At 41.9% G+C, this 27,461-nt stretch overlaps 1 protein-coding gene across 1 annotated transcript in view; it reads left to right on the forward strand.

The window, feature by feature from the left end:
- The window catches only part of RASA3 (RAS p21 protein activator 3), a 501,637-nt gene that overhangs the window by 264,571 nt on the left and 209,605 nt on the right, over positions 1–27,461 (forward strand). The gene's annotated exons all lie outside the window — the stretch shown is intronic.

Raw genomic sequence — 27,461 nt, forward strand, 5'->3', positions numbered from 1 at the left:
ATAATTCTGGATTTTTATCCTATTATGTTACAATTTTCTTTTCCTCAGTGATTGGAGCATGTTACAAGAATGTTCTATCAGCTTTTAGGCTGTTCAAGTTTGTAATTCCTTACCTAAGAAATAGCAAATTCTGATAAATTCTTACTTTTGGATTGTTGATAGATTTTGGCTGATGCATAAGATACGGTACATTACTTTGTTTCAAAGATTTCAGTTTTTAGACTTAAGATGACCCAGAGCCGAGTTGTAGGCAAATATATGAATAATGGGCACTATGGGCAAGACAAGTGATGAAGATCCAGAATTTGTGTTTTTGTTTTGTTTACCTGTGGCCTACTTCTAGCCACAACTATGATGAGATTTATTATCCTATTTTCAAAGTATCTTCTGCTTGCTGAGATGTTTTCCAAATTTTCTGATACTTCCATATTCTGGTAACTGTTCAAAGAATAAATATTTTGCATGGGAGATAATATATTTGGCATGTTCAAAGAAAGTGCACTCTTTTCACTCATGCAGATATCATATAAAATGGCAAAAAGAAATGGAGAAATTGGATAGTCCAGATGCAGTCATTCACAATTTCTTATAAGCCCAATATTAATTTTAAATGATATACATACCTCTATCTCCAAAAGAGAAAATAATTATTTCCTTTTTGACCTGGTAGTTTCTTCCTGCACCTTTAGGACATCAAATTCAATTACAGCCAGAGCTTGAGGGCCTTCATTTTTAACTACAGAATTTCCAAGTTACCAAGTTTTAAGAGGAAGATTTTAAACCAGTCCTGGATTTCTGACAACCTCATTCTGGTGCACTCTGGGTCATGCGGCACCAATTTCAGTGAGTAGAACCTTGAATTACAAATCTGGACTGGCTGTTTGAAACTAGGTATCTTGGAAACTCTATAACTGCCTAGGGAATTTCCCTATAATTAGTATCCCCATACAATTTATCATAATTCAGAAAGTACAGTGCAGTAATATTCCTTGGCCAGGATTTATGCACTAGGGCTGCTATCTGAACCGTGCAAACAAGGACCCTAGGTCTGGTTAAAATCAAGTTACAGTCCACACAGTGGGGCTTTCTTCTGAGTTCATGGTTTTTATTTCTTCTCCAGGCTGTTTTGAGGTGCCTCCCCACTGACTTTTTGAGTCAGAGATTCAAAGCCACGTTTATCAATGAAAATTTATGATTGATGTAAGGGTAGACAATGAGGCTAGTGATCAGTCAGGAAGCAAGTGAAAGCCTGGCTCTTCTGACAAACCTTTAATGGAAGAAGCAACTACTGTAGCTAGTTGCACAAGGACTAACATTGCCTGCACTTACAGCACCAGGATTGCTTCAGATAAATGCACCTTCTCTGACTCTGTGTATAATTTTATCTTGTTAGTCAAGTTTCAGGTTTATTTGTAATTTGATATACAACAAAACAATACAGAAATCTTTCGCAGTTATGAGAAACCTTAGACAAGTCCGAAAATGCTTCGAAAAAACACAATTTCAGCTCCTAGTACAATCTCTAATCCTAAGTATCCTAGACTATTGCAACATCCTCTACCTCCCCGTCTATTCATTGAAAAAACATGATCACATTACTGAGGCATTCATCAATTCTCATTGGCTTCCAATCCAGGAAAGAATACAATTTAAATTCTACTGTATACTATTTAAAACTATAAATGGAGACAGCCCAACCTACCTAAACGACCGCCTCATTCAAACCACCTCTACCAGGCATAGAAAAACACACACCCCATTCACTTACCCCCCAATCAAAGAAGTAAAACAGAAAAAAATATACAATGGACTACTGGCCACTCAGGCAGCGAAGATAGACAACCAAGTCTCCAACCTATTGACAACAACCCCAGACTACAAGATGTTCAGAAAGGAAATAAAAACTATACTCTTCAAGAAATCCCTTAATAAAGCTTAATACCATGATAAAGCTTAACCCCCCCTCTTACCATCCCCTCCCTAACCCCAGATCCTACTTTTCCCTCTCTTGGAAACCTCTGATCTAAAGTTGTAACCCTTCTTCCATAATTCTTTTTGTAATCCGCTTTGAACCGAAACGTAATGGCGGAATAGAAATCTGTAATGTAATGTAATGTAATATACCAACCATCACAAGTATCTGGTCGGTTTACAATAATAAAAATAAAAAATATGTAAGATATTTAAAATTGTATAAACAGCTAAGAAAAAAAGAAGTGGGGAAGTTAATGACAAGACAAAGACATAATTGAGACAAGTGGGTGACGAGAGGAGGGGGGGAAGGGAGGTTGTTAATTACATTATGTAAATGAATAAAAAGGAAGGGAAGAAAGGGAAGGGTAAATCAAAAGGGAGAGGGGAATGTCGCATCTTAAAAGCATTTCTCTGTTTATTAGTTTTTGTTTTTGTTTTTTCGTGTTTTTCAGTTGGAGTTTAAATAGGCGTCTTTGAATAGAAATGTTTTAAGGTCATGCTTATCTTCTATGAAAACTCCTTTTATTATATATTCTGCCTATATATTCCACCTCTACTTACCCCTGTGCTGTGTATTAAGATGTTTTAATATGTGTTGTGTTGACATTCTAGGTAGTATACTATTGTTTGATTGTTATTTGAATTTTTTTTCACTACTATAGGGCTCCTTTTACAAAGCTGCGGTAGAAGTTTCTACCACAAGCTGGTGAGATAAAAGCTCCGATACTCATAGGAATTCTATAGGGTTGGAGAATTTACCTCACCGGTCCACGGTAGAAACCTTTACTGCAGCTTTGTAAAAACACGTCATTAATTGCTGCTTATCCAGATTATTCTTGCTGTACACTCCTTTTCATAGCTTAAATCTAATGAGAAAAGCCTACCTTTGTCTAAAGCACGTTTTTGTGATTGTAGCCCTGTGGCTCACTATGTAATATGGTAGTATGCCCAAAGTATACCCCTAAATTTTGAGGAAAGATCTGTTGTGCTCTAAGAGAACAGGATAAGAGAGAAGTTAGCATAGGGAAAGCAGGTGTGGATTGCTTGACAAGGTTGCCACATGCCTTGAGGAAAAAGAAATCAGGGCACTGTGATTAAACTATAGGCTCCTTTTACAAAGCCACGGTAGGGCTTTAATGCACGGAATAGCACACGCTAAATTGCCGGGCGCGCTAGCCGCTACCGCCTCCTTTTGATTAGGTGGTAGATTTTCGACTAGCACACACTAATCTGGTGCCGCTTTGTAAAAGGAACCCTATGTCTCCATTTTGTGTCCCAGAGATAAGAGGTTGAGAGATTTGTAGAGGATGAGGAAGAAGTTGTCTGTGAAATCTACTGACGAGAATTCCTGAACAAGTTCTGTATCTCTTTGTTGTTATGCGGTATATAAATTTTAAATTAATTAATTAATGCTTAACAAGAGAGTTGCTGAACAAAATGTATAGGAAAACCAGAGAAAATTTAATAGTATTAATATCTGGTGAGGAAGAAAACCCAAAATTTGGGCAAAATTCCTGAGGAGAATCTGAAGAGTTTCAGTAATGCTTTTATTGCAGAGAAAAGAGAGTGTGGAAAGTATTCCTCAAGTTGCCTTGAGGGAATCTGATACATCCTGCAAGTAAAGAATGGTTACCTATTGTAAAGAGAATACAATGAATGGAATTGCTTTATGAAGAGTAGTGAAAATACTGACTCCTGTTGGTTAGTAGAGCAACCAAGCTAGAAACATAGGGCTCCTTTTACAAAGGTGCGTTAGGGCCTTAACGCGCGCAATAGCGCGTGCTAAATTCACGAGCGCACTAGCCACTACCGCCTCCTCTTTAGGAGGCGGTAGATTTGGTAATTTTGTGCGTGCGCTAAAAACCCTAGCGCACCTTCGTAAAAGGAGCCCACAGTTACATATCTGTACTTTTAGAAGGGAATAACAAGATAAACAGGCAGTCCCTGAGTTACAGACACCCAACTTAAGTATGATTCATACTTAAGAACGCGGTTGTGGCTTCATTTGTTTTCACTGAGCAGTATTTCCAGTGGCATAGGCTCCTACACTTCTCCTGCAGCAGATTCAGGAATGATGCATGGCCACATTATAGTGTGTTGTTGTGCATGCTGTATCTTAGAGGGAACACTGGCCTGGGACAGTTGGCCCTTTTGTCAGCTGGGAATAGAGGTAAGTGTGAGAATCTTAAAATCTGCAAGTTCTGAGTCACATACAAATCTGACTTAAGAACAGCTTTCAAAATGTAACTCGTTGTTAACCTGGGGTCTGCCTGTAGTATAGTTTTGCCCTAAGCACAGCAAAATGTATTCTTCCTTATAATCATATTAGACCAGTCCAGACCAATGGATTATGTCCTGCTATTAGCCGATGGAGATAGATTACAGAACTCCTCCAGTGACATCATTGGTGTAAGGACAGTGTAACCTGGAGCCCTTCAGTGTTTCCCTACCTCCAGCAGATAGTATAGATTGGCCTTTGATACAGTCCCAACTCTTCTGAGTGTAATCCATGGTTTGTGTCCTCTGAGGCCGAGTTCATTGGATGGTGTAACTTTTTCAGTTTAGGGCATGTTCCTTATACCAGTTGAGCCTGGAGGAGTTTATCCCTTTGCAGCCCTAAGTTTTAGTCCACCTAGAGGTTGGTGAGACTTGCTGGCAGAGGTCTGCACAATGCCTCTACAAATGGAGGGTGGAGGTAGAGGGGAGGTATAGGTCTCTCTCACCCTTGGATGGCCTTTTGAAGCTTAAAAAAAAAAAAAGAAAGGAAACATTTCAACAATTGGTTGTTCAGCTTTATTCCCTTAACACTGGTCAACAAGCATTTTGCTACTGGAGTTCTGTCACCTGTACCTTAACAAGAACCACATGCTGACTCTAAATCTGAAAACAGCTTTTGTCTATCACATCTTGTTTATAAGTTATGCATCAGTGTGTGTTATATCATTTTCATCAATAATGAAACGTCAGTATTTTACTGTTTCTGTTTCTGTTTTAGGACAGCTCATCGATCACATATACCAGTAATTTGAAAGTTTATTGTGCTGCTTTTTCTACCTGTGAATTTTATATTTTGTTTGTTTTTGTCTAAGATATTATAATTATCAACAGACGAGGTTGTGTTAACCATCCTGATAATTTCTGTTAAGTCTGCGGACAATTTACTGCACAAGATCAGTGAAATAATCTGCCCAGCAGACTTAAAGTGCATACAAGCATTATTTTGGCTGTAAAGTTGGCGACCAAGATAAAGCGTAGGCACCTCATGTGTGCTGCACTGTCTGCTAATCCGAATTGACACAGTGACTGAATGGGAAACAGAAGAAGATGCCTTCCGCTTTACCCATGGTGTAACGTGAACCAACAAATCATCACTCAGACTGTTATTTTTCATGACAAAAATTTCTGGATTCACAAAAAGGAAAAAATAAAAAATTGTGTATTCTTCATGACTCAAGAGAATCCAGTTCTAATTCCTCCTTCAACATCTGCAGTGCAATGTGCCGAAAGTTCAGATGAAGAAATGTGCCTCTGCTGCTGTGGAGGAGTTGTATGAACCGGAAGTGGATGAAAAACAACCTCACCTTCTAACTCAAGAAGATCTTAATGATCTGCTTAGAGACTTGTCACTGTCAAAGGAGAAAGCAGAATTGTTTGGTTCAAGGTTGAAGCAATGGAATCTTTTAAGGCAGAGCACCAAAATATATTTTTTCTGTGATCGTCACACTATACTAGCTTCCTTTTGCCAAATGGAAGGAAACATTTGTTTCTGTACTGATATTAATAGTCTCATGCGTGAACTGGGATATGAACATGTTTCTGACGAATGGAGACTATTCATTGATTCAAGCAAAGCAAGCCTTAAAGTGATACTTTTACACAATGGAAACCAGAAGCCATCTGTTCCTGTTGCTCATGCAGTTGGGTTAAAGGAAACGTACGAGTCAATGGAAACACTTTTAAAACTCACACGCTATGCAGATCACCAGTGATTTCAAAGTTGTGTTACTCCTTCTGGGTCTGCAACTGGGGGTACACCAAATATTTGTGCTTCTTGTATCTTTGGAACAGTTGTGATAATGCCAACATCTACAGGCAGAAACAATGGCTAAACCGAGATGAAATAGACTGAAGAATAGTGGCGTGCGAAAAGTCAATTTTCGTATATAGCCGGTGGGCTTCGCGCTTTCACTGAGTGCAAGCTAGCAGGTGTAGGAATGAGATAAGGCAATATGGAAGCAAATTTATTGCATGTTCTTTGTTACCACCATTTTATGGGACCCCTGAAGAAGATGTGTTGATCAAAACACAGATAGTATTGGGTCCCATATTCTGTATATAAGAACTTAAGAATAACCTTACTGGGTCAAACCAATGATTCATCGAGCTCAGTAGCCCATTCTCACGGTGGCCAATCCAGGTCATTAGTACCTGGCCAAAACCCAAGGTGTAGCAATATTCCATGCTGCCAATACAGGGCAAGCAGTGGTTTCTCCCATGTCTTTCTCGGTAACAGACTATGGACTTTTCCTCCACTTATCCAAACCTTTCTTAAAACCAGCTACACTATCCGCTCATACCACATCCTCTGGCATCGCGTTCCAGAGCTTAACTATTCTCTGAGTGAAAAAAAATTTCCTCCTATTGGTTTTAAGAGAACTTTCCTGTAACGCAACAAATTGTTTGTTTGTTCCAATAAATTTTGCCTGCATCTTGTACATATGTCTTGTGACAAACATACTGGATTCCCAAGGTTTGCCACAGGGAAATGTAGGAAAGTATACAAACCCCGGTGCAGAAGGGCTGACCAGGTCAGTGCCCAAGACAATAAGTTAGCTGGACTACCCTGTGAGTAAGGATAAAGAAATGGAAATAGAACAGGAAAGCTTAGACTTACCTGAAGCAGTCCCAAAGCCAGGCAGGAAGAATTTGCCTTGCTATTGTCCAGTGCCTGTAAGGCAGAAAGCTCACAAGCAGTTTCCCCTCAGAGAAACGGCACAGGCTGAGGAAGGAATTCCCTTCCCCCATCCAAAGCCAAGGGGGAATGGTTCTTTCCCTCAGCTTAAAGCCAGGCTCGTCAGAGAGCAAGGAGGAGGAGAATGAGGCTTGACAGAAACAGCAGGACGAGAGCAGAGGCAGGAAGTGCAGGACGGGGCTAGCTTGCCTCAGACCTTGCAGGGCAGTTCATCAGCACGGACTGGGAGATGACTGAGGAGCAGACTGGTAATTTGTCTACAGAATTCCTTCCCCCAGAGCCAATGGTGGTGGAAGATAGTAGTACTGTGGAGGAGAGCTGGCCAGAGGAAATGGAGAGTTGAACACACTGGGAAAAGGTCTGTGAAAAGGTTTTTTTTTTCTGGCTGTGTTTTTCTGTTTTCTCATTGAACTAATGACTGTGGGAGTTATCGAGGAATGTAATCCTGTACTGCAGTTTTCACATGCTAGTTTGCTGGACTTTGTGAAAGACACAGTAATCTCCTTTTCAGGAAATGTACACAGTTAAACCAAACGCTAGGCTGTAATTCTAGCCAGGTTAAACCCTGAGGTTCCTGGTTTCAGGACTCCGTGCAAGAGCACAGCTCTGTATTGATTGCCATAGTGACTAGGTAATTGAATTGGCCTGCATGCCTCTTAGGAAAAGGAGATTAATCCTCTCAGCATAAAGCGTGCTCCGTTTCTGTGTGGAAAGTCCAGCCCAGCTGGAGAGAGTGAGTACACTACAGGAAAAGCACAGAATGTCTCTCTTAGGCATGAATATGAATGTCTCCTCTGTAACTCTACAGTGAAAAGTTATTTTTGCTAACTGTTTCACCTCTAAGCCTTATTAAGAACTAAATGACTGTATATGATTTGCCAAGCAAGGTCAGAGCTGATTCCTGAGTGATAGTGAATGAAATGAGCTTTTTCTTTTGGTTTTGTATTATGTTCATGCTACCAGGGAAACCTGGAGTGGCACAGTGATTCTACGGCCGGTGGCCGAATAAAAGCTTATGTTTTTGCACCAAGGCCATTCTGACAAATGTGTTTTCTTCAAAGCCCTTGGGAGTAAGCTTAGTTAGGCATTTGCCTAGTGGCAAACTTGAAAGGACACCCTAATTCTAAAGGGACCATGCCAATACAAACATCATGTCACTACCCGATGGCTCATGGTGTTCACAGAGAGCACGGGTGTGACAGTCTGCAGTTCTTTTTTGTCTTTGTTCCGCTGAAGATCAAGGCACCATTTGGCACAGGAATTAAAGAAGAGTTTGCTTGCGGTATTCTGAGACCAATATATTACATTGCCAGTTCATGAGTTATATATGTGGTCTTTGAAGAACTCTGTTAAAGTACTCTTGGTTGGATTTGATTGAATCTTTGATTCACAGTGTGTGTGGTATTCTTTTCTGATTGTGGCTCAATATTCCAAAAACATGTAACACAAAAAAAAAATGCATTGATGTGTCATGAAATTAAACTCTGATAAGCACACACTAGAGAATAAAAAAGATCAGAAGTAAATACTGAATAACAAAACTAAGAAAGTTTTAAGATATTTTAAGGGCTCCTTTTATGAAGGTGCGCTAGCGTTTTTAGCGCACACACCGGATTAGCGCACGCTACCCGAAAAACTACTGCCTGCGCAAGAGGAGGCGGTAGCGGCTAGTGCACGTGGCATTTTAACGTACGCTATTCTACGCGTTAGGCCCTAACGCACCTTTGTAAAAGGAGCCCTAAATAAATAATAAAGTAAATATTTCACTTCTGGAAACACTCTAGGCTTTTTAAAGTGGTTTTATTTTGAGTTAGCTCCATTACTTTATTGAAGTTTCCAAATACATTTGTTTAGGATTTAGATCACACATTTTTCTCTAGTAGTTTAAGGTGAGTTACATTTAGGCAAACTAGTTATTTCCTGTTCCTACAGGAGCCCTTTTACTAAAGCTTAGTGTGTGCTAACAGAATTAGTATGTGCTAAATGCTAAGACGATCATTTTACACCCGTGCATGCACTAATTCCATTAGAGTGTGGTAAGCTTTAGTGAGCAGACTAAAACAGCCATTTGGCCTTTATCTGCCATCATGTTTCTATGTTTCTTTCACAAGGAGCAGTAAAGAGATTTGAACTAGCCTTCCCTAGTTGTCAGGCTGATGCTCCAACCACAGTTATTTGGAAACCTTGTAAGTAAATACTGTATGTAGCTTCTTGAAATTTCTGATGTAATGTACCACAGCTTGCCACACAATCTTTATTCAGAGTAATTGCAGGTCTTTGTTAGTTAAGGGAGTGACATCAGGGTTGAACTTGGTAGATCCAGTAGCCTATATCAAATTTTTTTACATACACTCTTTCATTTAACTTAATTTTAGACTATAATTTTGTTTGAACATCTCATAAGCTCTGCCAAAAACAAATTGCCCACTATATCCTAGAAATCAGATTTTCTGTCCACAATACATGTCTGAATTCACTAATTTTAGGACGTTATGGAGTTTGCTTGTAGCAAATGGCAGTTGTTCCATCTGGTGTGTTCTGATGGAAATGGGTTATTTTAAAACTGCAACATTTTATGAAAAGCGTCTCTCTATGTTATAATAGTGCAGTTCTTTATGTTTTAATTTTCTAGGTATATCCAAGAGTTTGTTACCTTTGCAAGTGTTTGAGCTAATTAAACTAAGTAAATATTTGAATGATTCAATTTGCAGTCCAATAGTAGCAAAAAGAGAGTAATTTATTACAGGATGCCTAGGTGAAAAGACCAAAAAGTGTCTGTTTTTAGGTTATTTTATAAAAGCAACATACGGTAAACATTGGCCTTTATCTGCTGTCATGTTTCTATGATTTGAGCAGCGCTTTTGACCTGGTAGACCACAACAAATTACTGGAATGTTTGGATGCCTTTGGAATCCATGACAAAGTATACTCATGGTTTAAGGGATTCCTTGAATCTCGTTTGTATCAGGTTAGATTTAATAATGTTACTTCTTCTACTTGGAAAAATCTGTGTGGAGTACCTCAGGGCTCACCACTCTCACCTACACTGTTTAATGTGTACCTTTCTTCCCTAAGTTCTAAATTAACAAACTTAGGTATAAAATTATTCAGTATGCCAATGACATCACGATTGTCATACCTTAGAGTACAACAGTTGATAACATCATACCCACTATGATACTCATCAAGGAAAAGAAAAAAGCTTTCATCTCTTACAAACAATCGGGGAAACAAGACTCTAGGGCAGACTACCTGACCAAGTCAAAAGCAGTCAAAACAGCAGTCAGGGAGGCTAAATTTCACATGGAGGAGTCTCTGGCAAAGAACATCCAGAAGAGAGATAAATCCTTCTTCAGGTATATCAGTGATAGAAGTAAAAACTCTGGCGGGATTGTACGTCTAAGGAAACCAAACGGAGACTATGTGGAAAAGGATTCCGAAAAAGCCCAGCTATTAAATGAATACTTCAGCTCAGTCTTCACCCATGAAGCGCCGGGGCTTGGCCCTCAACTACAGACAAGGGCAGACTCAGTTGACCCATTTAGTAACTTCGAATTCACGCCCAGCAGTGTCTACGATGAGCTGTCAAAACTCAAGGTTAACAAGGCAATGGGGCCTGACAACCTACACCCCAGGGTGCTTAGGGAGTTGAGTGATGTCTTGGCAGAGCCACTGTCGGCACTCTTCAACCTCTCCCTTAGTACGGGAAGTGTCCCGTTGGACTGGAGGACGGCTAACGTCATTCCACTCCACAAGAAAGGCTCAAAGATGGAGACAGCAAACTACAGACCAGTGAGTCTAACATCTATAGTGAGCAAACTTATGGAAACTCTGATCAAACGACAATTGGATAAGATCCTGGATGAGGAAAATCTACGGGACCCCCTTCAACATGGATTTACTAAGGGAAGATCATGTCAATCCAACCTGATCAGCTTCTTTGACTGGGTGACGGGGAAGCTGGATGTTGGGGAGTCCCTGGACATCGTGTACCTGGACTTTAGCAAAGCATTCGATAGCGTACCACACCGCAGGTTGCTGAACAAGATGAGTTCTATAGGATTAGGTGACACATTGACGAAATGGGTTAGGAACTGGCTTGGTGGTAGGCTTCAAAGGGTAGTGGTGAACGGCACCCCCTCAGAAATGACGGAGGTGATCAGTGGAGTGCCACAGGGTTCGGTCTTGGGACCGACCCTATTCAACATCTTTATAAGAGACTTGGCAGAAGGGCTTCGAGGTAAAATAGCATTATTCGCCGATGACGCCAAACTAAGTAATGTAGTGGGAAAATGCACAAAGGACGAAGATTCAATGCCCGACAACATGATGCACGACCTACTCCTACTGGAGCGCTGGTCTAGGACCTGGCAACTCAGCTTCAATGCCAAAAAATGCAAAGTCATGCACCTAGGCAACCACAATCCATACAAGACTTATACTCTTAATGGTGAGATCCTAACAAGAACGGTTGCAAAACGGGACTTGGGGGTGATCGTCAGTGAGGACATGAAGGCTGCCAGCCAGGTAGAGCAGGCCTCATCCAAGGCAAGACAGATCCTAGGTTGCATTCGCAGGGGTTTCGTCAGCCGTAAGCCGGAAGTCATTATGCCATTGTATAGATCCATGGTGAGGCCCCACCTGGAATACTGTGTGCAATTCTGGAGACCACATTATCGCAAAGATGTGCTGAAATTGGAGTCGGTTCAGAGACTGGCCACCCGGATGGTCTCGGGACTCAAAGATCTCCCGTACGAAGAGAGGTTAGACAAACTGCGGCTATACTCGCTTGAGGAGCGCAGAGAGAGGGGGGACATGATCGAGACGTTCAAGTATCTCACGGGCCGCATCGTAGCGGAAGAAGATATCTTCTTTTTCAAGGGACCCACGGCAACAAGAGGGCATCCGTGGAAAATCAGAGGTGGGAAACTACGAGGTGACACCAGGAAATTCTTTTTCACTGAAAGGGTGGTTGATCGCTGGAATAGTCTTCCACTGCAGGTGATTGAGGCCAGCAGCGTGCCTGATTTTAAGGCCAAATGGGATCGACACGTGGGCTCTATTCACTAGGCAAAGGTAGGGGAGGGTCATTAGGGTGGGCAGACTAGATGGGCCGTGGCCCTTATCTGCCGTCTATTTCTATGTTTCTATGTATAGAAGCCGTTCTGAATTTGATAGATTCTTGGATGGCAGAATTTAAATTAAAACTAAACCACAATAAAACAAAATTCTTCTTTGCTTCCTCTCAAAAAAACCTCCCATGAAACATCGATCAAGTTAAATGCAATTCAATACATGATTTACTCTTCTATTAAAATATTGGGAGTCGTTTTTGATTGTAACTTAACAATGAAGAATCAGATTGACACTGTGGTTCAAAAGGGATATCACACACTTTGGAAGTTATTTACTAATAGACCGTATTTCAAGTTATCTGCATTTAAAGTTTTGGTCCAGTCATTACTTTCGAGCCATATAGATTATTGCAATATCATTTATATATCAAGTAACAAGAACAATGTGACTAGACTTGAAACTCATTCTCACAGATAAATTCACATCTGCTCTGAAGATGGTATAAATGTGTATGTGTACTCTACACATAAACCTATTTATTTTATAAAATATCTATCTGTATAACAACTCTTCTTTTGCTACCCCCACAAACACCTACATGTGATCACCCTTACATATATATATGCTCTACAATTTTATGAAAGCCATTTTCTGCATATAAAATGGGCTTTATATGCAGAAAAACCTTTAAAAATTACTCTCAAAATGTTTTTTGCTGATGGAAAAGCTGGATTTATCTGTAGAACCCAACACATATGAAGTGAGACTGTTCTATGGTCTGAAGAAGTTTGATCACGTGACCCCCTTTTATCGTGAGCTGCATTGGCTTCCTGTTGAGGCTCACATAGTTTTCAAATTAGGCTGTTTGTGCTATAAGGTTGCCTTTGGCATGGCTCCGTTGTACTTTGCTGAGAGATTTCTGATAGCTTCTCAAAGGAAAAGTAGAAAATCACATGCCCTCTTTGTATTTCCCTCTGTTAAGGGTTGTAAAAGTAAGAAGTACCATGATATTACTCTATCATTTCAGGGAGCATTTCATGATAAAGACTTTCGACAATTGCTATTTACATCACATTTTTACCTACATTTCAGAAAACAATTGAAGACTTATCTTGTTTCAAAAGCATTAAAGGCTAGTTTCACTAAGCAAACTGATCGTGTACTGATCATTTTGCAAGCCCTTTGTGACTTGAATTCCCTCCAACCCGATTCACTAACCTCTCCTCCGATCCGATCTTGATCTGTGCATGCAAATGAGGGGAATCGGCATGCAAAGCAGGAAGGATGCGATTCACTAAACTTACCGACTAGCTGGCCAATCAAAAAACTAGCGACTGGTGAGGACCAATCGCTTGTGCTAAAACCCTACTTTCTGCCCCGATTCTCCAGCTCTGCTCAGCCCCAACTCACCTGCCCTTCCCCACAGTGCGAGCCCGTGGTTTTAACCCATGGGTTTAAAGCGGGTTGAAACCACAGGCTTGCAAAGTTAAAAAAATAGTTTTAAAAAAGAAAAAAAACGGACACGAAGGACCACCAGCACATGTACAGACCATCTTCAGTCTAGGAAGATGGTGTGCGCATGCTCAAGGATCGCACTCCAGCAATCTGTACGGTTGGTGAGGGGCGTGCCAACGATTGCCCCCATTTGCATGCAAGCTTTTAGTGAATTCATCAGCCTGCATGCAATCAGGCTCGGATCGGACACAGAAAGGAGGTTAGTGAATCTAGCCCTAGGTTTCCACTGTAGCTCCTTGTGACTCTGGGCAAGTCACTTAACACTTCATTGCCCCAGGTACAAAATAAGTACCTGTTATGTAAACTGCTTTGATTGTATAACTCACACAGAAAAATAAGTACCGGTATATAAGTCCCACCCCCTTTACCCTATTTGACCTGCCATTCCTTATGCTGTTTCCTATTATCTCCAGTCCATTTATCTTCCATTTTCTGAAGGAATTTTTTTTAGCTGTAATAGTATCCTTTACCTCTACTACTACTTTATCACTTATACTGTATAGTGCTGAAAGGCATACGCAGCGCTGAACATTTTGACATTTAATAGATGGTCTCTTGTTAATCACTCCAGTTGTCATTTGGCCTGCCATCCTCCTTTTTTAATATATGGACTATATCTGATCTGGTCTTCCGGTATGGTATTTTTGAATGATATCCATGTCTGATGCAGGTTTTTGACTTTTGCAGCTGCTTCTCTGTTTCTTTGATACCATTCTTCTCATGTTACCATAGTTTCCTTTTTAAAAGTTAAATGCTATTGTATTGTATTTCCTGTGTGTACTTGCTCCAGAGATTATATCAAATCTGATCATTGTTAGCAAGTAGCCCCAGTACCATACCTCTTGCACAAATTCATGCACTCAACTAAGGACTAGGTGGTTGGTGTTTGTGCTATAGAGATAGATTTCTCAATAATAATTATTGCAAGAAAAACATATATTGCAATATATTGCAATTATATTATAAAATGTTCAGCTACAGTATTTTGGTGATTCTATGGACTTGTCTTTAGGTACCAACTGACATAGTAGCCTGTAAATCAGAAAGTGTACAGCTCGGTAGCTGAAATCCATTGTTATATTTAGGGGTTCATAGACAACGGCACGAAAGACAAAGGCGCGCCCGGACAATTGAGCGCAGCGCGGAGGCACGCGCCGCTCTAAATTACTGTTTTTAGGGCTCCGACGGGGGTGGGGTGGGTGGGTGGAGGGTTTGGGGGGTTGTAACCCTCCACATTTTACTGTAAACTTAACTTTTTCCCTAAAAACAGGGAAAAAGTGAAGTTTTCAGTAAAATGTGGGGGGTTACAACCCCCACAATGCCCCCACAACGCGGCGCGATGTCTATTAAGTAAAGTGGGGGGGGTTCCCCCCCACCCCCCTGTCGGAGCCCTAAAAACAGTAATTTAGAGTGGCGCGCGCCTCCACGCTGCGCACAATTGTCTGGGCGCACCTTTGTCCCGGCGCGCTTTTGACCTGACACCATATTTAGGCATCTAGCTGCAGTATATAGTAAGGAGGCCTCAGAAAGGAGTTATTTTTGGTAGATTTTGCTGGAGGAAGAGTGGAAGAGACCAAATATGAATATAAATGTTCTATAGATATCTGTAATCTTTAAATTTTTTGTAATGCAATTATTTGATGTTTAAAACTGGGGTGGTAGGAAAGTTACATGGTATTTATGGAAACTCTTCAAAAAGGAGTCTGAGATTGAAATAAAGTGTGTATGCTATATATGTCAAGTTTGATTCAGGCACTGCAAGTTTCAATTTTAGGACCTTAATAGAATTCAAGATTCTAGAAGGGTACAGTGAAGAAATAGTATTAAAAGGGGCTGAGTCAGTGGATAAAACTACAGTAGTATTATCCAAAGAATTATCAGATACAAAGAAGAGAAAAAGAAAATTAAGCAAAAGTATTTTCTGGATCTGAAATTGCTTCATTTGTGGTACTAATAAAGCCTTGGTCTTCAGTTCCAGTCTTTGAGGGCTTCAAATGGGTCAGGTTTTCAGGATATCCCTAATAAATATGCATGAAGGAGATTTACATGCTTTCTACTTCTATTGTATGCAACTTTTCTCATGCATATTCATTAGGAATATTCTGAAAACTCTTAAGGATGGGGAGTGAAAATGAAGGATATAGTGTGGTGTTCTTCATTTCAAGGGCTAAGGCCCTTTTGACCTTAAGTGTGGCCCTCTGACTCTTCTCCCTCCCCTCTCCTCTGAGTCATGCTACTTGGTACTTCATCAATATCAGTTCTTTTTTTTCTACCTCTACCATTCATCTCCTGTTGCCCAAACTCCTTCACTAATTTCATAAGATTAAGAGCATTATAGGATACCATAGTAACATAGTAGATGACAGATAGTAGATGCCAGATAAAGACCCGAATTGTCTATCTAGTCTGCCCAACCTGATTCAATCTAGAAATTTGTTGGTTTTGGTTTGGTTTTTTTTCTTCTTCTCCTTAGCCATTTCTGGGCAAAAATCTAAAGCTCTGCTCAGTACTGTTCTTAGGTTCCAACTACTGAAGTCTCCGTCAAAACTCACTCCATTCCATCTACACCCTCCCAGCCATTGAAGCCCTCCCCAGCCCATCCTCCCCCAAACGGCCATATACAGACACAGACCATGCAAGTCTGCCCAGTACTGGCTTTAGTTCTTAAATATTTACTATTATTTTCTGATTCTAGATCCTCTGTGTTTATACCACACTTTTTTGAACTCCGTCACCGTTTTCCTCTTCACCACCTCTCTCAGAAGCGCATTTCAGGCATCCACCACCCTCACTGTAAAGAAGAATTTCCTTACATTGCTCTTGAGTCTCCCACCCCGCAACCTCAAATTATGTCCTCTGGTTTTACCATTTTCCTTTCTCTGGAAAAGATTTTGTTCTACATTAATACCTTTCAAGTATTTGAACGTCTAAATCATATCTCCCCTTTGTCCCTCCTTTCCTCTAAGGTATACATATTCAGGGTTTCCAGTTTCCTCATCCGTCTTTTGTCTCAAACCTCCTATTATTTTTGTCATCCTCCTCTGGACTGCTTCAAGCCTTTTTGAGTCCTTCGCCAGATACGGTCTCCAAAACTTCCCAGGTGAGCACCCACTCGTACATTAGGTAAACTCTTTCCATTTGTGAGGACCAGGTCCAATATCGCTTTTTCCCTCGTGGGTTCCGTCACCATTTATCTGAGCAGAGCCTCTTGAAAGGCATCCACAATCTCCCTACTTCTTTCTGATTCCACAGATGGAACTTTCCAGTCCGCATCCGTCAGGTTGAAATCTCCCAACAGCAGCACCTCCTCTTTCTTTCCAAACTTTTGGATATCCACAATCGCATCTTTATCAATTTGCTGCGATTGAGTCGGAGGTCTGTAGACTACACCCACGTAGATAGAAGTTCCATCTACTCTTTTCAGATCGATCCATATCGCTGCTTCCTCTCCTAGGTCCCTTGCATTTCAGTCGCTTGGATATCAGTCCTTACATAGAGAGCTACTCCTCCACCTTTTAATCATTTCTGTCCTTTCTAAAAAGATTATATCCCGATATGTTTCCATCCCATCCATGGGATTCACTGAACCATGTCTCTGTGATAGTAACAATATCCAGGTCTCCCTCTAACATTAGGGCTTGCAGATCATGAACTTTATTGCTTAGACTGCGAGCATTTGTGGTCATCGCTTTCCAGCTATTTTTCAGCAGTAATCTTTTTTGTATAGTTTTTTTTTTGTTTTGTTTCATTTCACTTCCCGTTGCAATACTAAGAAGTGAGATGCTAATTTGTTTGTGTTACAATCTTTATTTACTACTATCACATCTTGTCTTTTGCTGGGGGTGGTCTCTATAATTGTCCTTCATATATATGCCACCCCCACCTTCTAGTTTAAATGCTTAGAAATGTGGAGGGGCATAATCAAAAGGGACGTCTAAGTCCGTTTACGTCCAACTCGCAAGTCATCCAAAGTAAAAAAATAGCTTAGGACACATTTTCAAAAAATATGTTCAAAATTGTTTTACTTTCAAAGATCGTCTAATTATACGTCCTGCAGAGCTGATCAAGTCGCTAAATCGTCCATCTTTATACCACATTTTTGTCTAACTCAGTGGTTCCCAACCCTGTCCTGGAGGATCACCAGGCCAATCGGGTTTTCAGGCTAGCCCTAATGAATATGCATGAGAGAGATTTGCATATAATTGAAGTGAGAAGCATGCAAATCTGCTCCATGCATATTAATTAGGGCTATCCTGAAAACCCGATTGGCCTGGTGGTCCTCCAGGACAGGGTTGGGAACCACTGGTCTAACTTTTCGTCCAAGTCCAAAACGCCTAGAACAGGGGTGTCTAATGTTGGTCCTCGAGGGCCGCAATCCAGTCGGGTTTTCAGGATTTCCCCAATGAATATGCATTGAAAGCAGTGCATGCAAATAGATCTCATGCATATTCATTGGGGAAATCCTGAAAACCCGACTGGATTGCGGCCCTCGAGGCCCGACATTGGACACCCCTGGCCTAGAACAAGCCATGTTGGACGTGGGAGGGGTATGCAAAGTGATGGACTGAACACCCAGACATGCCACCTAAACAGTGGTGTGCCTTACAGGGCACTGCTGAGAACTTCACAAAAAGGGTACCATGTCTTTTCCTCACTACAGCTCCCTTATAAGGTCATGGTGAGCCCCTCCAAACCACCTCCAGAATCCCCTAGACCCACTTATCTACCATCCCAATAGCCCTTATGGCTGCAGGAGCCACTTATATGCCAGTACAAAAGGGTTTTGGGGGTGTATAAGGGAGTGCACATGTTTAAATATCAATGCAGTGATTACAGGGGCTTATGGGCATGAGTCCTCCTCTGCATGAGTCCCTAACCCACCCCTAAGACGGCTTAAGCCGCCTCTGTACTGGATGACTAGGCTTTCCTATGCCAGGCGGCCAGGTGATGATGGTCTGGAGGCTGAATTTTAAAGGTGTGATTAATATTTTTATGAGGGCATGGGGGGCTTGGGAATAACTGGGGTAGTGTGTGTGGGTCTATTTTATGTGTTTTCAGTGCTTATCTAGTGACTTTAGTGGGTTTTTGTGACTTAGACCATGGTCTAAGTCACAACGTCCAAGTTCCGTCGATCGTGAGCTGTATAACTTTCGGTTATACATGCTGTACGACTAAGTCTAAGCCGGCCCATATCCCACCCAACTCCCGCCCTTGACACTCCTCCTGAAATGCCCCGTTTAGCTTTGGTCGTTCAGCGGCACTATGTAGGCCTAGGTCATTTAGAAATACGTCCAAAACCCGTTTTTAGTATCGGCACTTGGACGTATTTGGGAAATGTTTGTCCAAGTGCCGACGTAGGCCGTTTTTTGGACGTTTTTCCCTTTCGATTATGAGCCCCATATTATCTAAATTTATCCGCAAGGATTTTTTTTCCTGTTGTATTAATATGTAGCCCATCAGTACAATATAGCTTCTTGTCCTTCCATGTATTTCCCCATCCTCCTATGTACCTAAAGCCTTCTTGATGACACCAGGCTTTGAACCACCTATTGAAGTACTCTGTGTTTTTAACTCTTTGCTCTCCCTTTCCATATGCTGGCAGTACATCAGAAAAAGCTACAGTCTTTACAAAAGGTTTCAAGCCCTGACCAAGCTCCCGAAAGACTTTCTGAGCTGCAAGTGTGGAGATGTTGGCTATGCTATTTGTTCCCAGATGGATAACATCAGCTTTAGACTTTTTAGTTTCTTCCTTAATTATAGACAGTATTAGTTGGGTACTCCTAGTAGCCGAGGATCCTGGGAGACATAAGAACATAAGAAGGTGCCTCCGCTGAGACAGACCAGAGGTCCATCCTGCCCAGCGGTCCGCTCCCGCGGCGGCCCATCAGGCCTATTGCCTGAACAGTGGTCCCAGACTAATTTTGTAACTTACTTCTAATCCTCTAATCCTGTCCCTATAACCTACCTCTACTCCTATCTGTACCCCTCAATCCCTTTGTCCTCCAGGTACCTGACAAAATTCATCACCGTCCCCGACACTTCACTCTTTTAGGCTTCTTGTCTTGTGTTTCAATGTTAATGCCTCTGATGATAGAATCCCCTTAAAGCAATAATTTATTGGCTTGAGGTTTCTTACTCTTCCTTTGTGAGTGCTTTTCTTCATAAGTTACCTTCACTGGTTCCAGTTTGATTTCAGTTCTTTCTTGAGCATTGCAATGCTCTCATGGAGCAAAGGAATTCTGTAGGTGCAATTGTGAGGGTGTATGTTTCTGTGTCACGTGTCGCAGTCTGCCTGACCCTACTGTGATCCATTTATTCCTTGATTACATTACTCTTTGAGGTAGTGGTGGCAAATTGGTATGATTTTGTGGAGTGATGGAAGTTGCTTTGATTGCATTCAATTCCTGCTTAAGATTTCTGAGCTCCTCCTTAATACTAGAAAGCTGACGACAGATGGGGCAAGCCCTAAATCTCCAGATGGTGCACCTTGAAACTAAAGTGCCACAGTGATTGCACTAAATAAAGGTCATCTTGATTGGATGGTATAGGAAGTAACTGATCTATAGACAAGAAAAATACTTATCAGTGATAATCCAGGGGTGGGTGGAACAATTTGTCCTTAATTCAGCAGGGAACCAAGCAAATGAGAATTAGGTATAAGTAGTGTAAGCACAGGGATGGCTGGGCTGAGGAGAGGGTGGGAGGGCCTAGGCAACCAGAGATCTGTGAGCTGTGTTAGCAATGAAACCTATCTTCAATGTAAATTTTTTATTAAAACACCTTTCTATACACTGTAATAGAGCCTGCCTACAGTCAAGATGTTTGGGAAGGAAGCTAGCAGATGTATATATTCAAAGTTCCTGCCCAGTAAACCAGCTGCAAAAATTAATCTGCTACCTATCCAAGCTTTGGCAATGTAAAATAAAACCTTACAGAGCTTATCTAGAACCCAGGTTAGAAAAGGTTAGAAAAATTAGCAGCTCAAGAAAGACTCTTGTACCAAGGTTAGCCAGAAAAGGAAGGGAAAGCATTTTTGGGTTTTTTTTTTTTTTTTAGGAATAAAGAGGTCTAGGTTAGAAAGCAGAACAGTATACCATAATTAGATATATATAGTGTACACCAGACAGATTACAATATCAAAAGAGCACTTCACAGACTTGTGGTCCAGGTCTGTTTAGAGATGTAATTGCCAAAAAGCTTGTGCAGCAAATGTAGGAGAATTTAAAAACAACTGTGGGATGAACTACCGTATTTTCTCGCATATAACGCGCACATTATACGTGGTTTTTACGTACCGCGCAGACCCTTGCGCATTATACGCGTGAGCGCGTTGTACAAAATTTTTTTTACTTAGTCCCCCCCGACGTCCGATTCACCCCCCCCCGAAGGACCGCTCACCCGCACCCCCACCCTGAAGGACCGCTCGCACGCACTCCCACCCGCACCCCCACCCTGAAGGACCGCTCGTACCCCCACAGCCTCCCGACCCCCCCCATCATGTAGAAGCTCCTACCGGTGTCCTGCTGCTTCCTCTTGGCGGTCCCGACACCCGACATGATCGGGGCAAGAGGGAGTTCAAGCCCTCTTGCCGCGGCACCCCCGACACGATCGGGGCAAGAGGGAGCTCAAGCCCTCTTGCCCCCCCATAATGTAGTGCGGGGTGGGGGGTAGGGGGTCGCCGTGGCCAGGAGGGTTTGGGCTCCCTCCTGGCCCGAACAACTAGCGGGGGGGGGGGGGGGGTCGCCAGGGCCAGGAGGACTTGGGCTCCCTCCTGGCCCGATATTGTCGGGGAGTTGGGAGTCGGGGGGGCAAGAGGGCTTGAGCTCCCTCTTGCCCTGATCGTGTCGGGGGTGCCGCGGTTGGCTGGGGCAAGAGGGCTTGAGCTCCCTCTTGCCCCGATCGTTTTGGGGAGTCGGGACCGCCAAGAGGAAGCAGCAGGACACCGGTAGGAGCTTCTACATGATGGGGGGTCGGGAGGCTGTGGGGGTGCGAGCTGTCCTTCAGGGTGGGGGTGCGGGTTCGGGTGGGAGTGCGTGCGAGCGGTCCTTCGGGGTGGGGGTGCGAACGGTCCTGCGGGGGGGGGGGGTTAATCGGACGTCGGGGGGCAACAGGCTTTCAGGGTGGGGACAGGACTTCAAGGGGGAGAGGAGAGTCGGGGCGGGCGAAAGGAGAGTCGGGGTGGCCAGAGGAGAGTCGGGGCGGGCGAAAGGAGAGTCGGGCAGCATGCGCGGTATATGGGTGTGCGCGGTATATAAAAATTTCTGTACATAAATTTGTGCTTTCCGCGCGCTATACCCGTGTGCACGTTTTACACGTGTGCGCGTTATCTACGTGAAAATACGGTAGTTTGAAGGGATTGGGAAGTTGACACAGGATAGTGAAGGAAGACTAGAAGAGATGGATATGGATGGAGATTGGGACTAGTTAGGATAGAGTTAGAAGTGAGTTTGCTGGAGAGAGGAGCTTAGGGACAGAGATAAAGAATGTGTTGGAGGAGATGGCTTAAGGAAGAGAAAATGTGTTTGGTTGAGGGGATAAACATTATTCTTTATCATTATCTCCAGGTCATTCCCAAAATGCGGGTATATGCTCTCTTACCAGCAGGTAAGGTGACTGAGAATAATTGAGCGATGTCACCTAATAAGGTGAGCCAGCTGGTATGTCTCAGTTTTACAACAGCAGATGGTAGGTGAGTATAGCCCTTCTCTGTCTGTCCAGCTAAACTGGACAGACAAATCACCATTCTGTTGTCATTGACCACAGACTACAAAACCTTCAAGAAAGAAACTAAAACCCTACTCTTCAAAAAAATACATAAAACCTATTTAACACGACCAGTTCCTACCCAACCCCCAACTACCCACTCTGTATCCTTAATATACTCTAATATGCTTCTAATTACCCAACAAATTCTAATATGAATCTAATTACCCTCATTTATCACCTTAAGATCTCAACAACTCTTTGGTAATTTCTTATGTAACTCTTATGACATCTCTTATGCTATGTCACAATTCTTGTAACCTCTTGAAAACCTTTATGTAGTCCGCCTTGAACCGCAAGGTATTGGCGGAATAGAAATCACTTAATGTAATGTAATGAGCAAGTGCGAAGTAATACATATAGGAAAGAAGAACCCAGACTATATTTACATGATACAAAGTTCTACACTAAGGGCTCCTTTTACAAAGCCGCGCTAGCGGTTTTAACGCATGCACCGGATTAGCATGCGCTATAGCGTGCGCTAGCTGGAAATCTACCGCCTGCTCCAAAGGAGGCGGTAACGGCTAGCATGTGTGGCAATTTAGCACGCGCTATTCCACGCGTTTAGGCCCTAGTGCGGCTTTGTAAAAGGAGCCCTAAGAGTCACTGTCCAGTAAAAAGACCTAGATAACTTCATTGATGATGAATTAAAACCCTCTACTTAGTATACAGCAGTGGCTGAGAAAGCAAATAGAATGTTAGGAATTATCAAGCGAGGACTGGAAAACAAATTGAAAATGTATAATACTTTTGAATCGTTCCATGGTCTGTCCACACCTCAAATATTATGTGTAATTCTTGTCTCAAAAAAAAGATATGGTAGAATTTGAAAAGTTAAAGAATAGGGCGACAAAACTGATACAGGGGATGGGATAGTTTCCCTATGAAGAAATGCTAAAGAAGGCTAGGGTGCTCCAGCTTGGAGAAGAGACAGCTCAGGAGAGAGATGAAAGAGATCTATAAAATATTGAGGGGAAATTCTATAAATGGCGCCCTACTGGCACCTAAGTTAATTGAGAAACGCCGTTTAAAGTGACAAAAGACACTAAAGCACCTACAGGCACCTAAATGAAAGGGGCTGGAATTGTTCCTACATAGGTGCTTAATGCCACTATGGGCACAGCTAACGCCAGGAGTGGTGTTAGGTGCCATAAAGCGCCTACTTAGGTGTGATTCACAACAAAGATAGGTGCAAGAAATGTAGGCCAGGTAAACCATGGCCTGCATTTCTGGTGCCTATCTTTCCTGGAGGCATGATTCTCTGTACGGTGTTGTCACGTGATTGGCGGTCGCTGATATTGTTGCCATATAGAGAATCTGGGCCTGAGTGTAGTGGAACAAATAGACGTGAGTCACTTGTTTACTCTTTTCAAAACTATAATGACTAGGGGGCATGCAAATGAAGCTACTAACTAGAAAATTTAAAACAAATTGAAGAAAATATTTATTTACTATATGCATGTGTAATTAAACTTTTGAATTCATTGGCAGAAAATGGTGTAAAAACAGCTTAGCAGTGTTTAAAAAAGGTTTGGGTTATTTCCTAAAAGAGAAGTCCATAAACCATTATTAAGATGGACTTGGGAAAATCCATTGTTTATTTCTACGATAAGCAGCATAAAATCTGTTTAATTCTTTTGGGATCTTGCCAGGAACTTGTGACCTGGATTGGCCACTGTTGGGAACAAGATGTTGGGCCTGATGAATCTTTGGTCTAGCCCATGCTTATGTTCTCATGGTATTAATTTTTTGGTGTGCCTTTATGGTCCAACATTTATACAGCCAATAATATAAAAAGAGACTTCATTTATCTGTAACAACAGGTATGAAAAAAACAGTTAATAATAAAACAACCAGCTTTTCTTGAATCAGCCTTTGGTCTGCTACCATTGTTGAGGGTTCTTCTTTTGCTGGTTCCAGGAGTGCACTCCTCTGAAGAGAGTGCACATTAGTAACAGTATTGTCCCTGAGAGTTAACAACAAACAATACCTGTCATTGCAAAATAATTCCTTTCAGGAACCCAAGAAAATAAAATTAAAATATTTTGTCTGCACACCCCTGAAACAGTGGTTGGCATTAATGCACGTTCATCATCATTTCATTATCATCAATCATCTTCTTTGTTCCTGTGTGTCCCACTTTTATTGACAATTAAATGCTCATCACCATTTGCATCTAAATAAGCTTTCCAAACTGAATTAGATTATTTAGGAAAGATGATGTAGCTAACTTTCATGTCCACAAGCTTTTTGGCACTTTTATGTAGTAGGCACTTGCAGTGTTCTCAGTCTGCTGTAAAATTGCTTTTCAGTATAGACTAAGATTGTGCATTCTTAAAACCCCATATATCACTTGAAGATGAATTTTTGATATTGAAGTTCAATATCTTAGTGAGCCAGACAAGTCAAAGGGGAGAGGGGTGAAGATGACTTACTTTACTGTATGGAAAAAAACAGCAGCAGCAGTTTTAGGCCATGTAGGGGTCCTTTTACTAAGCTGCAGTAAGCACTGCTACTTGCTTACTACAGCTTAAAAGGGCTTACTGCAGACTCACAAACCATGCACTAAATCAATTTTATTTTCTTCCAGATGAGACATTTCTGGGGGGCTGAGAGTGGGTGTTTCTGCGCTAATTATTTAGTACATCTGCATTGCCAAGTACTAATAGATAAGTGCAAAATTAGTATATGAGCTCTTATCCTTACAAAATAGGTGTCAATAAGGGTTCACATGCTAATTTTGTTGATGACCATGCACTATTTGCAACATTAGCGCATGGCCATTAATTCAGAAAATGGAAAATCGGCCATTTTCTGACTACACAAAAAGATGGCCTTATTGCACGGGAAAGACCCTCATAAGGATGCACTAAGGATGCACTTTTCAGCACAGCTTAGTAAAAGTAGCCCACAAGAGGTAAGTATGCAAATAAATCCTGGTTTTCTAGTTATTTACCTACATATGTGAATGCATATGCCTATAAATTACAATAATCCGACCACATGCTATTCTGTAAGTACGTACTTTGCAGGGGAGCATTCATATGAACAGAGTCCAGGTAGGGTGCACGCTTATGCACATAGAGGAGCATAATAAAAACATACGTCTAAGTCCAATTTGGACGTAGGGCGCTAGTCACCCAAAGTCGGCAGGGCACAAATGTCCATTCTCAAAAAATATGTCTAAAGTATACTTTTTTTCAAAAATCGTCCACCTGTATGTCCAGGCTTTTCATCGTCCAGACCACCACTGTCTTATCTTTATACCACATTCTTGCCAAATATTCATCCAAGTCCCAAATGCTCAGAACAAGACCTTTTGGACATGGAAGGAGTCAGCAATGTAATGGAATGGCCACCCAGACATGGCAACAGAGCAGTGGGGCACCTTACAGGATACTGATGTGAACTTCACAAAAAGGGTGCCAAATAAACATCTCACCAGAACTCCCATATAAGTAATTTTGAGCCCCCCAAAACCCACTATACCTACTTGTCTATAACCCCAATAGCCCTTATGGCTGCAGGTAGCACCTACTATATATGCAGTACAGTAGGGTTTTGGTGGGCTCACATTTTCCACCATGAATGTAGTGGTTAGAGTCGCTTATGGGCCTGGGTCCTCCTCTTTATGATTCATTAGCCCACCCCCCAGGCTACTTAAGAGACCTCTGTGCAGCTCTACTAGGCTTTCTATAGCAGGTGCTGATGTTCTGGAGACAGGTATGTACGTTTTTATTCTGATTTTTATGGTGGTGTGAAGGAGGAGGGGGTCAGTGATCACTGTGGTAGTGTGTAAAGAGCATATACCCGCATTTTGGGCATGCCTCCTGCTGGCGATCTACAAGGGGGTTCCAGCAGGAAGGATTGGGCATCCCTCCTGTCAGCGATCGTTCGGAGGGGGGGGGGGTTTCCAGCAAGAGGGACTGGGCATCCCTCCAGCTGCGATCACCAGAAGGGGGAGGAGTTCCAGCAGAAAGGATTAGGCATCCCTCCTGCCGCGATCTACAGGGGGGGGGGGTTCCAGCAGGAGGGACTGGGCATCCCTCCAGCTGCGATCACCGGAAAGGGGGAGGGGGTTGTTCCAGCAGAAAGGATTAGGCATCCCTCCTGCTGCGATCTACAGGGGGGATTCCGCCAAACTCTTTCAGCCCCTTTTACAAAGCTGTGGTAGTGGCTTTGTAAAAGAGGCCCTTTGTAAATAGGATGACTCTTTCCTCAGTCGTGCACACTCTTTCCATAAACGACATAATGCTTGTTCATCAGTTGGTGTCAATGTTGGAAAGTTGTTGGGATGTGCACACCTGTATTTTATTATCTATTTTATTTTATATCTGTCTGGCATGAAAATTTGAGGCAGGGACATGTCAGCCAGTGCAGGCATATGACCAACTGAAGGCTCTTTGGTGAACAAGTTTGTGTTAAAGTGCTTGAAGTGTTTAATGTTTGCCTTTTTTGAAATGCACTGACATCAGACTCACCGATTTATAATTTCCAAGATTACCTCTGGAACCCTTTTAAAAATTAATTGTCTTGTTGGCCACCCTTCTGTCTTCCGGTACTATGCTAGATTTATGCTAGATTTTAAAGAAAAATTCCAAATTACTAACAATAGCTCTGCAAGTTCATTTTTCAATTCTATCAGCACTGTATACCATCCAGGTGATTTGCTATTGTTCAATTTGTTTTCAGGAAGTCCACAATGAATATACATGAAAGAGATTTGCATGCAATAGAGGTAGTGTATGAAAATTAATCTCATGCATATTCATTGAGGATATCTTGAAAACCTGACCGGCAGGGAAGGTACTCTAGGACCAATTCTGAAAACAGTGTTCTATAGGAAAAAGGAAAGGGAATGAGATTTAATATAATCAATCAAAATAATTTACATATTAAATACAGATATTTATTTTGTACCTGGAGCAGTGGAGATTTAAGTAACTTGCCCTTAGTCAGAAGGAGGTGCAGAGGAAATCGAACTTAGTTCCTCTAGTTCTTAAGCTACTGCACTAACCATTAGGCAGCGACTCTACATAAAGAGTAGACTTTATAGAGTAGACTCCCAGTTGGTGCCTTCTAGGAGCTTGAATATAGATACCCTTTTATAGAATTGCCTTCCAGAATGGATTAGAAGAAATTGTATATTGATGGATGATAT

Source organism: Geotrypetes seraphini, chromosome 6 (assembly GCF_902459505.1).
Source record: "Geotrypetes seraphini chromosome 6, aGeoSer1.1, whole genome shotgun sequence".
In the NCBI taxonomy this organism is placed as follows: Eukaryota; Metazoa; Chordata; class Amphibia; order Gymnophiona; family Dermophiidae; genus Geotrypetes; species Geotrypetes seraphini.